Genomic DNA, 18,386 nt, shown 5'->3' on the forward strand with positions numbered 1-18,386 from the left:
CGTCACTCAAACTGCCGTGAAGTGACTTCAATTTTTATACAGGGATTGAATACGAGTGTCACGGCCCTGACTGTACTGACTTGTGCAGTGTTCAGTTCACGGCCGGCCGGGATAGCAATCTGAAAACATCATGAGCGAAGGACCACGAAATGTGCTCATTTTTCAATAGCAAACAACATACCAATAAATATTCCACGGTATGCAAGGTCCAAATGTTGCACAATAAAGCAAAATTGCCATCTGAAGTTTTGATTCCGTCCGCGATGCCTGCCGAATTCCACTACCGTATCGCCATGCATTACTTACGAATCTCACAGTGGCACAAACAAGTACACGATACATGCAATAATATTTCATATCTCAGACAGAAGTAGGGACCTACTTGAAAAATGCAGGCTATGCACGTTTCTGATTGAAAATTATGTAAACAAATCTTCTGGATATGATATAGCATCAAAACACATGAATACAAGCAAAGTGGTCCCATCAACTGACTATCAACATGATTGCATGGGAAATTACTTAGTATACCCTCCCCAGGTGGATAATTGTTGCCCAGACCTCCTCCCATTTATGGTATTAATGCAGCTGTAAATTGTAACCCTGCCTCCCCCACGCCACCGGGCAATAGCGGGGACCTGGTTTGGCTGTCAACTTTTAGAAAAGGCCTAGTACTGGGACGAAATTATTGTTCGTCAAATAAATTTGATTTTGACGGTTGATTATTTTTACCCGTTACGGTGCTCAAAAATCTTAGAAAAAAAGTGGACCGGATTTACCTTTTTGGAGCCTTGGGCCAGGCCAAAATTTGGAGGGTCCCAAACGCACTGCGAAGAAGGCATGTACACTCAAGTTTCATATCCTAGTGGGCGCAAAGCGCGCACAATTTTGCAATTTTTGTACAATATTTTGGCCAAATACTGGTGTTTTCCGGCTAAAATGGAAGAAGCACACTGCACAGATCAATTTTGGGGGCCCCAAAATTTGGGGGCCCTAGGCCCGGGCCATCTGGCCCTATGGTAAATCCGGCCCTGTGTGTAGGGGGTGTGGACAATATTTATTTTGACAATGTATGACATTGACAGCCCTGTGTAGCCGCTCAATGTGCCCCCCACCCCCACTGCCTGGTTATAGCCGGGACTGTTGCGGGGAAGTAATGCACCTCAAAACCGAGATCTACACGAGATGTTACAAAACAGTTAATCTCAACAGTGTCAGGTCATATGCGGGGGGAGCACAGTACCAAAGAAATCCAGGTTCGATCTGAGAAGTCGATTATGCATGCTTTGTGATCTTTCCGGCAGTTACCGGGGTTAGGGACGAAAACTGGGGGGGGGATTGTACAAGAGAATAGTGTCCCGTCCTGCCAGGTCTTAGCCAAGACTGTAACATGTTAAGTAAAATTCCCAAAATAGTTAGTTACAGGGCTGTGCAATATACTTATTTGTATGGGTGAGGAGGATAATTCTCAAAATGGTTTGCCAAATAGTCTACCCACCCCACCCACGTTGGTACTCCCTTAACCCCCCCCCCCCCCCACTAAGTTCTCATTTTCCCCATTTTTAATCATTTTCTCCCTTGAAAGTTGTCTTGCCCCCCTCTAAAAAAACTCAAGCTACACGACCAGGAGGGGGGGCAACAGTCACTCAGAAAACCCGTCAAATTCTAAATAGCGGGCTTGTTTTCATTTAAAATGACCCGCTAACTAGAAGACCAGCTAATCAGAAAACCCATTCATCAGAAGGCCCGCTACTCTGAAAATATTTTCTGAGTATAGCTGTTATTTTCTGAGTTGTGGGCCTTCTGATTACCGGGCCCTTTGCAGGGTTAGGGTTGGATACAGCCCGCTAGCGGGCCTTCTGAATAATGGGTTTTCTGAATAGTGGGTCTTCTAACTACGGGTCTTCCGATTGACAAGCTGCAGCTACACTACTAATTGCACCACACAGAAAGACACAATGATTCAATAGCATTTTTTTTTTGCAAATGTACATGAGTGTGTGTTTTATTCAACAATGTTTACAATGAATAATTTTGTAAGAAGTGTTAAAATACAAAATTGAGCAAATCAGTACCGTATTTAAAAGAGAGTTTGTTCCTAGAAATTGCAAAATAGGCTCAATATTTTAGGGATTCTTTCTGAACTTTCTAAACTTTCCCTTCCCCACCTGTGTATACATTTTATACACTCTAAGAAATAAAGGTTCTAAATAGAATAAAATAAATTTTGTCCTCTTAGAAAAACCCTCTCAAAAGGGTTCTTTAATTTTTAAAGGTTCTCTAAAGAACCGAAAACGGTTCTGTATCACATTTTTGGAGCCATTTTCGAAGGGTTTGGAACCATTTTGGTTCTTTAAAGAACCTCAAAGGGTTCTCGTGAGAGGACAACTTTAGAACCTTTTTAGAACCTTTACTTCTTAGAGTGTACAAATAATACATGAAAATTTAAAAAAAAAATCCAAGTGCAAAAAAAAAAAAAAAAAAAAAGAATCTGCCCGACCCCAACTTCCAGCCCAGTATTCCTTTGCACTGGGATGTTTTACCAGTACAAGTCGTGGAGGGCAACAAAACAATATTTTTACCTATTCAATGTTCCATCTACATGCACAGCATGGTACGTTGTTGTTTGGCGCCTTAATAAATATTTGTAACAAGGCTATTCTGTGAAATTTCAGGGTTGTTGACGGTATTTTAAGCTCTGCCATTAAATGCAAGATGCAAAACTTTGAAAATTTGATTTTAAAGTTGATAATGCCAAGTAAAAAAATGCTAGTTTCTCGTCCCCACCCGTTTCTTTTTCCCACCTGTCTCCTTTTTTTTTTTTTTTTTATAATTTTTGTTCAGGCTTGCTTGTGTTTTTTAAAACTCCTGACACATCACAATACATTTTGTAAGGCTATTGAACAGTGTAGTGGTTGCATGGGGTTCACTCAAGCATATAGGTATACCAGTCCCTTGCCTTTGTTGATAAACATTGAGGTCACTCAACTCATCTATACTGTCTTGAAACTTGGCCATCTTGGAAAAATCTGTCATCTTAAAAGAAGGGCTTCCTTCCTTTTTCAAAGAAGGGTGGACGAGAAACTAGGTTTAAATCACTTGGCTTAAGCTTGTGATGGAATGCAGCAGTTTTCCATGGAAGTTAAAATGTATAAGAGAGCAAGTTCCAGTTGTGCAGTGCAGTCTTCGAGAAGAATACCTACTGGAAGCAATTCATTCTGGTATATGGTACTTTCGAGGGAGAGTGGATTGTGATTTCTGGTATTAACATTGTTGAAGGTAAGATAGTTTGCAAGCTGAGGGCATAGAACTGGATGTATCCATTCTTCGGTTTTCGGGGCTCATCTGAAACCTCTTTAGGTCGCGTCGTTTCATGGTTGGGTCATCTTCTCGAATCTTGATTATCTGTTTATATAGAGCAAAAATAAACAAAGAACAAAAATTAGGCTTGTTAAAAGTATAATTTTAAATCAGAATCCTGATGTAAAAAGAAAAATTCACATTTTTAGAGCCCATTTTGGATCCAAAATTATTTTCAGGGCCACCCCTCACCCCCCCTCTTTTGACCGTGAAAATGTCCGTCAACTCCTTAGAAAATAGTATGAACCCAAGTTCTACGAGAAAAACCACCCCCCTGTTCAGAGGGATACAAAATTTCAAGCCCCCTTTTTTGCATCTTGTCCCCTTTACAGTGTTTTTGAAGCGGTCCCTTATTTATGATGACATGAGATGGGGACCATTCACAAACACTTGTAAGGGGGGAGCTGATGCAAAAAGGGGGGGGCCTGAATGAAACTTTTTTATCCCTCTGAAGGGGTACGTGGCCTTTAAAAATATCACCTTAATTTTTCTCGTAGAACTTAGGTTCACACTATTTTCTATGGGTTGACATACATTTTTCACGGCCAAAAGGGGGGGTTGCTGAAAATAATTTTAGGTCCGAAAGGGGGCCCTGAAAAAAGTATGTGATTTTTTTTCTTTTTACATCAGGCCCACCTCTAACAAGTGGTTGTGAACAGGCCCTGAATGTAGCCTACATAATTCACATTATTATTTATTTCGGAACATCATCTCTGAATAACATGAGCCCTGGGGGAGGATAAAATTGGGGGCAAGCAATTTTTGGCAAGCTATTGGGGGGGGGAAGCAATTTTTGGCACACATTCATGGGGCACCTGTTAAATAAAACGCTCTAAAAAGGCTTAGGAAAACAGTACTGAATCGCTTAAATATGAATTTAATTTTCCTGCGTGCTGCACTCGTAACACATAGGCCTATGGTTTGTTTTGGAATCCCGAAAAATATGCGCAAGGGCAAAGAATTTTTGGCAGGCCGAGAGGGGGGCTAGCGATTTTTGGCGGGTCGAGAGGAGGGCCAAGCAATTTTTGGCGAGCCGTTTGAACCCCCCCCCGGCTCACAATCATTGCAGAACCCCAAAGTCCGAGTCAAAAACGATCCCTGAATGTAGCCTACATACATGTATAAATTCACATTATAATATTTTGTTGGGACATCATCATGAGATCATCTCAGAGTCAAAACCTGTAAAAGTGATTTGTCAAGCATACCTCCCTCTTCAGAATCAAAAACCAAACCACTTACCAATTTCTAATTCGGAAAATCTTTCCTTGAAAAAATATTACGATCAACATGCATGTTTGTAAAAACTCAAATACAAAAGCCTGAATATCACACGTACTGTTTACGTGCAATCAGCCATGCAGCTTAGCTTTTTGATCATGTTTTTTACTGGGGTGACATCTCACATGTCGACATCTCAGAAGCTGTAAAAGTTATATTATCAAACATCCCTCCCTCTTCAGAATTAAAAACCAACCCCCAATTCAAATATTTCTTCGGAAAATCTTCCTTGAAGAAGAAATATTATGATGTCTCGTTTGCTTGGAAATATTACTGAACACTCGATACACATCACATCATGTACATTGTATTACAACACACGTGGGATCGTAACACTTTCCAAACCAGTTTTCACGTGCAAAAAATACTGTAAGAACGAACGTGTCAAGCTCATTTTACTAAAAACATCCATTGTACATATGATTTACTCACCGAAAAATGGGAAATTTTGATTTGAACTGGGTATTTCCTTGCAAAATACATGCATAAAATATCACGGCGACGTCCGACAAACAGCTGACTGTGGTTTGTTTATCATCTGCGCCAGGTCAAATCGATCGATCGATTCGTCAGTTCGTTGATCAGAAATTTTCGCTGGCTTCCATTATTGCATGTTTCAGTAGCACGATTTCATTTGCTCTTCCTGTTGTTATTTCTGGGTCGTTAGTGAAAAAAAGATACCGGGGACAGGGAAAACCCATAATACAGGGATCTTCTCATAAAATCACTAACGACCCATGTTTAGCCCCTCTCGTTCAGGACCTCAAAGTTGGAGTATCTGAGCGGGGACACACGCTAAAAGATAGGATGTAATCTGATGCCATGACGTCATACATCTTGCTGTAGCGTTCACGTGCTGTATGCAGGGATAGTCACGATCTCTTCTCTTAGTAAGGGTACTCAACAAATGTCAATGGTCATATTAACATGCCACTATTTCAGGCTGTAATTGCTGCTGGTGATATAATGGCATCAAATCATAAGAAATGTTTCCAACTTCTTGCTGGAATTATTTACAGAAAACATGCTTGGCCTTGAAATTCACAGAGGCAGTGAAGCCGGAAAAGCCATGGGCTCCATTTGGATGTTGCAAAAGGAGGGAACCTATGCTAACATATAGGTTTGCGCTGATACGCTCAATGCTTGTGATGCGCGCACTCACAATTTAATGTAGCGATCAAGTCAGTTGTACTAGATTGTACATACCCAATGGGATTGCACCCACAGACTGTAATAACATTTACCTTGCACTTCAAGCTTACCTTTTATTTGTGCAATAATATAAAGGTGTCAACAATATTTGAAAGGAAGTGCATACAGAGCACTACAATGACAACCACATACAAAAGATAGAAAATATTCATGCCTATAAGGCCAAATAAAAAATAAAACATGTTTCACGTCCCCTCCCGCTTCCTTTTTTGAGGTTTCTTCATTTTTATTTTTATTTTTTGAAATTCAGTTATAACTTTTCAAAACATATGTCTAGGAAGTAGAGATGCTTTCTATAGCCTTGCTAATATACAAGAAACACTTTTATAAGGTTTTGTGATATAGTTAGAGTGGGCCTATCTCTCAGAACAACAAATAAAAAGAGGCCTCCTCCTTTTTCCAGGCGTTATTGTATATGCTAAAACAGCTCTAATTATGGGTATTTACACCGATTTTGCGATAAAAAATACAAAATAAAAAGCCCCCTCTTCCTCCTTTTTTTCAAAAACCCGGACGTGAAACATGTTTTTTATTTTACTTGGCCTAATAGGCACGTCCACACTCGCGCAAAAACGTGTGAAATATCTTGAGGATTCCAATCCCTAAATTTGCCCATTTCACGATTTCCTGGAGTGGTCCTCAAGTATTACCGCCGTGTGAACGATACATTTTGTGATTCTTGAGTGCTAAGCTTAACCTCAGTGCACCATTACATGTAGATAGGTCACAGTAAGCTTCCGATTCTAATTCCAGAGCTGATGTCATCAGGCATTGTGAAACTCAAGAATTCCAAGCTTCAGTTGTCGCGTGTGGACACACACTTGGGAATTTACTACAGAATCACAATTCTCGAGTACGCCGATTCTTGAGAATTCTACGTCTGTCTGAGCACAACTTATAACACCCCCCAAAAAATAATGGTTTGTGCCCATGGATCAATACACAAGAAGAACATTGCACAGACACCTGCACATTACCAACTGTCTGTCACACCGGAAGACACAGAGAAAACTGAGGAAATAGGTTTGAGATAATATTAATAGTGAGGCTCAATATGGAACTCACAATAAACAAGACTCTCCTCTTTAATTTACTACTAGTTTCGTAAATACAATTTTGGACCTAAAAATGGTATAATTTTCTCATAATTGTCTTACTCACCACTTGATAGCTACAAAGGTCCCTTTGCTTTTATATGACCTCTGAAAACCATTATCACCTGAAAACTACCCGCCCAAGATCTCAAGATTCTCTGGCAGGCAGGCTACAGTAACCATATTATTGTTTTAAGTGTGACAATGAGGAAGAACGGTCCTATCTACTACTTGATGGAAGCAGAACAAACCCAATAAACACTTGTAGGCCTATCATTCCCAATACCACGTTCAATAACCTGTATAATGAAACCTAACAGTCAACAACTCTCTTAATTTGTAAGGAAATTCAATGCACAAATGCTATTGCTGGAAACACAACCTGTAAAATATGGGACTCGTTTGATGTCAATTCAGAGCACTGACGTAAAAGAATTTGCGCACATTTTCACTTACAAACACCTATCATATTACTTTCCTCTCCGATGGAAGGACTGCATTTTTCATTTTTACATCGCACACAGCTGGTAACTATTAGATTAACCTTGCGTATCACATTCATTATGGTTTATTTCCACTTAAACAACTTGATATCAATCTACTATTCATTAAGTTTAATACCCCACAAACCAATTATATAAGCCCTGACACCAAGCACTGAAATTAATAGCACCGCAAATTCCGTCTATGACTTTGTCCAAGGCAGTTTAAAAGTGTGAAGAGCGAAAATGTGTAGGCACCTGGATTACATGAGGGTTGCTAGGCAACGACATTACCACGGCAACATTTTTCTGCGTAAGACATAGCTAGGTTTTCTGCGCTAATGTGGTGGTGGCTCTCGTGTTCTACCCTCAGGCAATGTTGCACTCACTGTATACAGGAAAAAGACGCTGACACACCGACAAATATGACAATTTCGCTGATCGGAAAATTTGCTCTAGTTTTTAACCAAATTTGTTTGGATTGTCGATCAGGCAAGTATAGTTAGAAGCTTACAAAAGCACTGATTTGTACAAGTGGAGTCCAATTTGACCCAGATTATGCTTTCAATTGTCCCTGAAGCCAGTCTATAAGTGGGTTTAATCAACTCCACGGAATTATACAAATAAATACGAACACATAAAATTGGCCACACTCAATAAAGATTTTCAAAGTAGCCTGATACTTAGCCAACTAAGCGATTCATGCATAGTAATTTTCTTCTCGCTACTTAACACACATGAACCATTAGAGATTGCAGGTAATCAAGACAGAAAATCTTGACATCATCTCAGACCTTCAGTTCAACTTCATTTAATATTTTATGTTTTATCTTCTTAATTTTTTTACCCAAGAATAGACTTACAGCAAAATCATTTTTTTTAATCATTATCATATAATTTGTCATTATCACAAAGTTGACTCTATTTTTTTATGTCATTTGTACTTGTACATAAAAACAAATTCTAAGCTGATTATCGTTTCATTTCAACATTTGATTACAATGCCTTGATTCACAAACCCTCAGGATACATGTTCTGATACTGATTTAAAATTGGGCAATCCAAATGAAATCCCTCTTCTTTCTGTCATTGACGTTATTTTTCAAAATGAATGCGATTCAAATATTTACTACCATGCTGTATAGTGGGGAAATTTCATGAGATTTCATTTTTGGGCTTTTAAGAAACCTGTGAAAATAATTCTGACTTACTGATATGTGTTAATGTGTAACTGTCTTGAAACGTTGAATAAATAAAACACACTTCTGTTCAGAACAGTTAAAATGACACAAAATTAATACTCTTAAAATATTCTGCTATACAGAAGCATCTTCTCTTAAACTTGCCTCTATTTGGTACTGATGACATATGAAAAATAAATGATGATGCCCACGGCTCCAATATCACAAGGGATTTTGACATTTATTGGGAATCAGAATTAGCTATGTTTTTTGCTTTCAACCAGGGGATTTCCTGACACAACTCAGCACACTACAGAATTGAAGGCAATGTTCAATGCAAAGGCCATTAATATATGTATGTATGTTACGGGATATTTTCTATCAACTACAATTCTCCAGTTTATTCAGATATTCTGAAACAGATTCAGACTTGTTGGCAACGGAGCAATTTTAATTTACACCAAATGGCGACAAACACAGATCCTAGAGAGAAGGGTATAACATTGCTACAATTCCTAGAGTATATCAACAAGTTTGAGAAGTTTTAATAGGTCAACATTGAACATTAAACCCATATCCAAGATGATATTTTTCACATAATCACATTCCGAATGCTATCATTAATACTGACAAAACTGAATGTAGCGACTTTCATGAATCAATGGAAAGATTCTTAAAGAAACAAGAACACATTTTATTACACTTTTACAGTATTCTTTCCAGTAAACAGCTCTTTTCAGATCCACACCAAATCATTAAAGCTAGCAGATCAGCAAGTCAAGGTTACAATTAAAACATCAATAAACCTCTCTGACATCCTTGCCTGACCTCCCAACCCTTCCTACCTTTGCCACTAATCCCCACTAAACATAATAACCCAAACCTTCAATGCAGGTGTCGAATGCAGTTGACAAGTTTTATTTTTTGTAAATTTTCATTCATGACCATATTTGGAATCAGCATAAAAAATGCATTAAAATGAGTACAAATAAGCCTGGTATTGGTTTAGTGGTTTTTGAGATAGCTCTTGATATTTTGAGAAAATATCTTCTAACTTTTTATGTTGAAGCTTATCGCTAGCAAAAAAACAACAACACCAAGTCCAATGTAATAATTTTCTGATAATAAACTTCAAAATCCAATCAAAAAACCTCCTCATGACTTGGAGTCGCTGACCACATCATAATAAATGACTTTGAAATCCACAATCAGAAGGTAAGCAAATAAGATTGTCCAAAAATCCGCTGTTAACCTTCCATTTGAGCCGGCTGACACGACTACACGACTCACTCTAATTTGAAACGGAATCTATAGTAAACACTGCAAAGTGTGCACTGCTCGTCAGAAAAACATCTGAAAATTAAAGTGGAAATCTACAATTTGCTTGTCTCTACACAGCTCAATTAGGTTTCAGATAGGAAAGAAATATTCTCAGAACACATTACAGTCTAAGACATTCAATTTGCTTATATCTCTTGATACATATGACAAATTGTATTTTTCTCATAACTGAAATAATAACTTCTAGTTCCAACAGCTTACCTGTTTGGAAAATGATATGTGAATATTTGCACAAAGTGAAACAAAATAGCATTTCCAAAATCCCCTCAGCCTATTCAGTATTCAAGCGATATGAACCACAATGATCTCATCTCTATATACAAAAGGTTCACAGCTCAAAAGTTGACCTCAAGTTTGGGAGGATGAATTTATGTACCCACCTCATGGAAAGGTCATTGTATGACTGTATACAATATTAGGGTTTAAGAACTGTGCCTTGATAGATGATTATGTTTGAGATCCCCTTGGTTCTCAGCATCAAATTCATACAGATTTCAGGGATTTCCCCTCAAAGTGCATGTAGGTCAACAAAATATGAAAATATACATGTAGCTATAGGATTTCTTTCAATACAGTATTGTGTAACAGATCCCCGGAAGTATATGTGATGACAGTGCTTATTATTTGAGTACTTGTTATAAACTAAAGTATCTTTTACAGGTTTTGAATAGTCCTTCATGACTCTCTCATCCAGATTGTTGATGATATCTGAAGTGAAAGGCCGTATGTGATTTCTCTTTAAAATGCTATACTTTCTACTGCATTGGAATGAGTTAAAAGATAATGGTTCACTGTTATTGCTGATAGCTTGATTTCATCCCATGCTATTTCCATGTTGGACGAATGACCTTGAGCCATACTATAAAAAAGAGTTTTGCAGCATTTGAACTTGGGCATGAGAGCAAATGTGAATTTGAAGGCTCATTGTGATTAGAGAGATTGTGATTTCCAAACGTACGCATCGAACGTATGTGGAATCTATTCAAAATCACTCTCCTGTGACAGGATTTTGAATAGATTCCATGTACGTTCGATGTTACGTTTGGAAATCGCAATCTCTCTATTATGAATGGATTAACCCACTTTGGACACATTTTGAGGAATGTCATTCGATCCTATAGTATTTCAAAGTGTGATACTAAAACTCTCCTAAAACATAATTACTGTCTATGGGTGATCAGAATATCCAAGATGTTCATCCATCCTAGCAATTGTCATAGCAAATCTTGAGATCTTTGAATAAGTTCATCAAGACTGTTATTACTGTTTTACAATTATGTTTTACAAGTGCAGAATGTTGCACACAATTTAGATATTTCATGCGTTGATCTAGCCGCTGACCCTCCTAGAAGGATTATCTGATGAGGGGCAGCAACTAGATGGACATAGTACCTCATGAAATCTTCCGCATGGAAGATGAAACGTCTAAATTCTCAATAACATTCTAGGCTTGTAAAACATAATTTAGAATTTTGGTAAATCTTGAGTGTTCCTAATGCCCTCACATAAAAATATATAAACGTCATACTATTAAGATAGCCCTGTTGGATATATAATTTCTTTGTAATTCAAATATGTGAAAGTCTGCCTGTAGTAACACACCATGATTGGTGCATACATGCAGCTTGAAATGACATGCAAATGAGTCTAAACAAAAGAGACAAGATAAAAGCCGATGATGCATGTAAGCATGCAGTCAAGATTCTGGGTTAAACAAAAGAATGGCAATTAACTCAATGACTGAATCCATTTACGTTCATGAAGACACTCTAATGGATTCTGAATACCTGCCAAACTCTATTCACACAGCGCTTTCTTTCCCCTGCATAATTGTAATCAGCCTCCCACCAAAACAACCGATTGCTATTTTGTTTCCTTTTACAAATTCAAATGTACTTCTGCTTTATGTTTGTAAGCATGGTAGCCAGCCAGGCAAAGTCAATTTAGTGAGCAAATTGTTTTGATAAAGAAATTTAGATAGAGCCGAGGCCTCAAGGTTGAAGATGTGATGGTTGGCAATCAGGTAATTCTTATGCTTGCTTGCTATCTACAGTAGATGACCTGAAAAGGATGGCTTTTTCCTGGTGACTGTAACTAAAAATATCAAGGTTATGATTTCTATAATCATAACAAATAAAATACTGTTCTGTTATAATACTAATAAGCCCTACTTCCTTATTCATCACCCATTATTTAATTTTGCACCTGTTTAGCACACCTTTTCAGTGCATTTTTAGCATGAAATTGTCAAGAAAATTAAAGCACAGAAGAATAATGCAAAATTTACAGTTGGTGTGACAAAAATGTGAGATGAGTAACAAAACCTAAAATGTACAGGTGATCATATGAATTGAAAATGGAGAGGACCGACGGCATCAAATGAGACAATTGTCACAACTGAGAATACACAAAAGGCATGCGAGTATTATACTGGTCCATATACAGCTACACAAGTTATGACACTATATAACATTACAATCTGATATTGAATGGAGACTTTAGAATCGCAAACATTTCTCATCTGTCATGACACAGTTCTTTAACCTCAATATGCTTGTACACTCATGGAATGACCTATGAATGTATTGGGTACAAAAACTCATACTCTGCAAGTTGAGGTCAAATATTGAACTATTAGTATTGAATGGAGGTTACTGAACTTTGCCATTGGAAATGAGGTTTTGGCTCATAGTATGACTGGAGATAGATAGAATGAACTGCAGTTGACAGTAAGCACCTGTTTTGCTAGGATGAGATGCTGAGATGCTACATCATCAGGATATCATTTGATATCACCCCATCACAATTACACTTCAATCTCTTGAGATCAGTCTAGCCATGTCATGTATTATAACCTTGCTTGCTATGTTGATATCAATCTACCATTTACCCTTCCCTTTTTTTTACCTCTGATGACTGGGGGATGGAGTGTTTCAGCCCCTCAGTCAGGACTGTGTCTGTGACAGTTTATGCCTATGTGTATGGAGAGGGTGTGGATTTCACCTCCTCAACACTGCTCTTGTCCCTTCTTGATATAAGGAAGTCCTGGGTACATTCTTATAGTACTTGTGTGGTGTCAGAATCTTACCTAGTATCAAATGCAAAACTGTTGGACTCTTAACAGTTGACAACCCTCCCCATCCTGTTATGCAGTGGTGGCCCAATGGAGAGGGAGGCAAATGCCTTCAGGTCATAGATCTCCCCACCCCCTCACCCCCTGGAGAAAAGTTTCTGGTGCCGCCACTGCCTAATTCACTATTTTGTAATTATGAAATGCCTCCATTTTCAAATGTGCTACATCTCTGCTCGGAGTCCAAAATTTAGTTGGGTGGAAGAGGGAGGGAGTGGATTTGAAACAGTTAAACGACGTAACATATCAATTATCATATGACAAACTTCACATGGGCATTTTCATTTGATTCTGTGCACAAAATTTTAAGAAGTGACCCTGGGAAATTTGCACCTAATTGTCAGTTGTAAGTTAATCAGCCTGATGTTTTACGCATTATGTACACAGATAATTACCTGCATTAGACATCTAGATTCAGAGTTAGCCTTTCATCAATAATTACATACGTACTGAAAACCAGAAGAGGAAACTGTACTATATCCTCTGCATTAATGATTAATGACCTTTAAAAGTGAGCGTGGCAATCGGTCACCTTGCCCCGTACCTTGCTTGACCCCTTTAATTCAAGATCCGTATACTTTTGCCAATGGGGGAAAATGCCCAGCTAACATTGCAAGTGGCTTTAAATCCCCAGCAAACAAATTAGCTACACATTGTAATGCTTAGTCCACATATCCTTTGTTGTTACTAGTTCATCCTAGTCCCCCGTCTGTGTGTCGCGTCGCGAGTGGCTAGTTTTACCCGAGGTCAATTTATCGGCAATTTTGGCCAACAAGGGCTGTCAACACAGACATTACTGTAAATAGAGTACGGTTAAATAGTTCTGTCAGCTTGAAACTTAATGGTACTAGGTACTCATATGTTCAGTTAGCTTGCTATATTCACAGCTCAATGCATGGATAACATTTAAAGGGTCAATATAAAGTCTTCATCTTATTTAATTATTTATTTATTAACACTTTGGCAGCCAAAATTAACAACATCAAAAGTGAAGGAAATCACTGACGCCTAAAAGACAGTGGATCCAAACCACAGCATGCTGGTCAAAAGACAGTGACTTCAGAAGATATTCAACATGGGGGTGGCTAACAAAACCAAATTTTGCTGGTGATGTGTTCGGTGGGGAGGGGGGTGCCTGAGAGAGGTCAGTAAATTTGGCAAAAAATAGGTCAAAAACTGTAATTTTCGAGTACCTGATCACATTTTTTAGTTTACCTGGAATTATTGGGGCTGAAGTGTATTTGAGCCTGCAACCACTGAATTATTTGGAAGAGGTCCCTGCTAGCCCCTTCCAAAGACTATGCAAGTAACTCATCTAGGATGACTGAATTATGAACATGTGATAATGGGATAATATATATATATAGGCATATTATGTGATAAAAGAAGACATGGCAGACTCCCCTTCTAATTAAGGGTATTCAATATTCTTTGAGTACAGTTGAACCATATGGGCTAAAATTGTAGTATATTTTAGCTATTACCTACACTTTTGAATTCACATCTGCTTAAATCATTTTCATTTCACTGCTACAGGATGAGCTTATTGAAATTTCTTGTGCTTATTAATATTTCAAATATTCCATATTGAAGCCTGACCCAGAATTGAAAATCATCCAACAATATCTCATATAATTTTAACGTCAAAATCATTGAAAATCACAGAAGTAATATTGAAAACTGACAGTTGAAATATCATAGTCCTTCATTTTTAACAGGGTACAATACTGGCAATACACTTTTGCTTCATTTTTTTTCATCTTTTTTTCTCTCAACATCAGCATACTTGAAAAGACTCTTGAGATGTCTCGCCATCTTTTAAATAGAGCACAGAGAATGGTTACTCTACTAAATTCAATTATTTTGAATGCCATGATGTGTTTCACCCATCGCTAAAACACCTGCGCTTGACATCCAGCGCCTTTTTATGTCGACTGATCAGCCGGCTTATGCTCACTTACTCCGTATCGAGCAGATGTAGCTTAGAGAAACAAAATAACAACATGATCATTATACAGCAATCTTATGTTACCTATACACCCATCGCTCATAATAAACAGTAATATCTCACTGCTTCAAAAATTAAATGATCAATCTTCCCAATCTCAGTTTACTGAATTGGAAATGTAAAACCAACTGTTACAGAATAATATATCATCATTATCAAATCACAATAAATTACTCTCCTTTTTTAAAAAAATTCTTAGGATGTCGAAGAAATCATCATTAAAGGTGTGACTGGTTGTTGATTTCTGTAAAAAAATGTTTTTCAAACAGTTCAAATTGTGAACAATTAATACCACGAAAATATCACTCTTTACAGTATTGCTAAATTTCCCATCTAGAATTTTGTTATTATTTAAATGGCACTTATAGCCAAACAGCGCAACTGTATAATACAAGATTCCAGCAGTGATTGCATCAAGCAATTTACATCTTAATTTAGTCAGTGACCTTAAAATGTTACACGGATCAATGCTATTTTATCTCGCAAGAAGTCGTCTGCTAGAAATGCAACAAAAAACCTTCATCACAAAATTATTTAATACGATATGTACCAAAATAGCATCATGTCTTGTGGAGAAGTTCAAAAGCATCCATTGAGCAGCTACAGCTTCACGAAATGTCCTCAAGCTTTGGAGTATGATTTTTTGTACCCAAAGCATCCAGCTCATTTTATGAGGGTACAAAATGACACTAAGATCCTAATGCTTTTTAAAAACATTAAAAGGACCCCAAAAAACATCGAAACATTGAACGTTTATTATTCATACATTCCCCCTTCAAAATATCTGAAACTGATCGATTTCGAGTAAAAACGGTACAACATACACATAGGAAACTAAGAAAACCTGAATTTCGGCTAAACCTGAAAAATGGCACGCGTATAGATTGAGTTACTTTTTATCTGTTCCCATTAACAATCCTCATCCACTAACCTACATACGCTAGTCATTTAAATCTAGGTTTTCTTGAATCGGATAAACTAAAATCCGTAAATCACACAAGCTGTCTAAAATGTCACTAAAAATGCTACATTTGTTACACATGCCCTCAAACTACTTTTTCAAGAGCTTAAAATATATTACTGACAGCACTGGTACAAAAAAAAAGGAAAGGAGAGGAGAGGAAGAAAAACACATTCATGTTGTAGTAATCAGTTTCCACAGAGGTAGGGGGAGGGGATATATCAGTGTGTGGACCTGATATGGCCCATGACCTGACCTAGAATATTAATGTTAAGACGAAACTGCTGGAACCCTACAATATTTAGGTTTAGGTTGGATTTTAGGGTAAAGATCATATGCTTAGGTGTTTGGGTTATGATTGTTATGTGGTCATTTTAATTTCCAGTATTTGATTCAAATTTCAAATTAATGTTTGAACTACTGGAAGAATGATCTTCTATATATTCATATGAATATAAATACATTAATTTAAGAAAATTTGTCAGCCTATTAGAGCTTTTCCTCTTTCTCCAACTAATCTCTGCAATCACAGCTGGTCACTCGTCACATGCAAACTGTACAAACTGATTGGTTCCTCGTGTTTCATTTCATTGCTGCAAAATATGTTAAATTAATTTCCTGACACATATTTCAAATAGGGATTTAGATGTCACTCATAGATTGTATACACCAGCCAATTTATAACTAAAATGTGTACATCTACTGAATAAAGACTGGGGATAACGTCAAGCCATAAGCCCAAAGATTTATCCGATCTGACAACCAAAAGTCTGTGTCAAATTCTGTGCGTTAACACTTGAACTTGAGGGGTCCCTATTAAATCAAATATCGGCAATATATTTTGTATTCAATAGGGTACACAGAACATGCCATAAGCTTTCTTGGGTATAATTTTGTTATACAACTGCATAGAATATTATTTCACAATGCAATGCTATCCATAGTATGGAATATATATTTTTCAATAACTGTCAGTTGTTTGGTAGTCTCGTGTTTCATATAAAAATAAATGCTGAAATTAATTTTAAATTAACAATAGTTTAAAATGACATTTGTTACAAAACTGATTTAAAAAAAATTGAGTTTACTGTTTCCCACCCGCATCCGAAATTGAGAATTAATTTCTAAATATTTAATAATTTCAATTATATCTTACATTTTCTCTATTAAATGGCATATTAATTACAATAATTTTCTTATTTTTTACTTTGATCATCTTGAACAAACAAAGAACAGCTGCATAATTATCAATGTATAAAATTATCTATAATTACAATATAAATCCCTAGTGCCAAAATGTACTGTTAATATTGGGCTGTGACCACTCGTTTGAAAAAAAAAAAGAAAATAATAATTAGTAATTAATAATCAAAAGTTACCTCCTGCCTTTCTAAAAATCTTAAAGAGTAAACTAAGAATTAATTGTGAAGGGCCTTAAAACTCGTAAATTACTTTGAAGTTGCTGTTAAAAGTGGTGTGCCAACTTAATATCTTGATAAGTATTTAGCTTTATTTTAGATCAAGCAAATGAAAGATACGAGAATATATCCAAAGCAGTAAATCAGCTTATATAATAGTTGCGCTCACAAATTGAACAGTACTTTGCGAAGATGAAGCTCTCTGCAGCGACCTTGAATGCATCACTTGCCATATCAGTGTGCATGATGGCGCATAAGCTTACAAATAACTTTGCCATCTGATTGAGCAAGAATCTTGATTTGATGACAACCTATTGCGATAATTTCCAAACTAACCATGCAGACCAGTAAGACATCCTCTCAATGTTGCCAAGGTTTATCATCTATCACCAAAATAGGCTGATTTGAAGAAGGTGCAAGCTACACAATGGGTTGCCATAATTTCCAAACTAACCAAGCAACCGAAGTATGGCATCATCTCAATGTTGCCAATGTCTATCATTTAACACCCCAAATAGGCTGCTTTTGATGATTTCAAATATAAATTTGGCAGAACTAGGGTACATTCCCCATGCCTGCCACATCTTGGTTGAATTTGCAAGACTGACTGGTTATAATCATTTATCCTATGCACCATTCGCTGCCGTAGTGCCCATTACAACCCAGCCATTTCCAACTGGTTCACGGTACATTCCGAACCATAATCAAAACGATCTCAACACAAACCCAATGGGTTGCTAACAGGTCCGCAAATCAAGCATGAACCAAGGAATGATCCATCTACTGTGGCAGTGAATACCTTATCAATGGAAAGTGACACCAATCTTGCAATCAGCCACCGTATATCAACAGACCAAAAAAGTGAATCATTCATGAAGTGATCGTAGGTGGGAAAATTGGATTAGAAATTTTATTTTG

The 18,386-nt window shown here is 37.2% G+C and overlaps 1 protein-coding gene and 1 long non-coding RNA gene across 4 annotated transcripts in view; both read right to left on the bottom strand.

Annotated features, from left to right (window-relative positions):
* Nucleotides 1–18,386, bottom strand: part of LOC140161266 (uncharacterized) — a 260,421-nt gene that overhangs the window by 136,602 nt on the left and 105,433 nt on the right. The window lies entirely within an intron of this gene.
* Nucleotides 3,096–5,198, bottom strand: LOC140161268 (uncharacterized). Its single transcript, XR_011860085.1, has 2 exons — nt 5,074–5,198; nt 3,096–3,405 (listed from the first exon to the last, which is right to left on the bottom strand). It is a non-coding gene; the product is annotated as an uncharacterized lncRNA (long non-coding RNA).

The sequence above is a fragment of the Amphiura filiformis genome, chromosome 9 (genome assembly GCF_039555335.1).
Source record: "Amphiura filiformis chromosome 9, Afil_fr2py, whole genome shotgun sequence".
NCBI lineage: Eukaryota > Metazoa > Echinodermata > Ophiuroidea > Amphilepidida > Amphiuridae > Amphiura > Amphiura filiformis.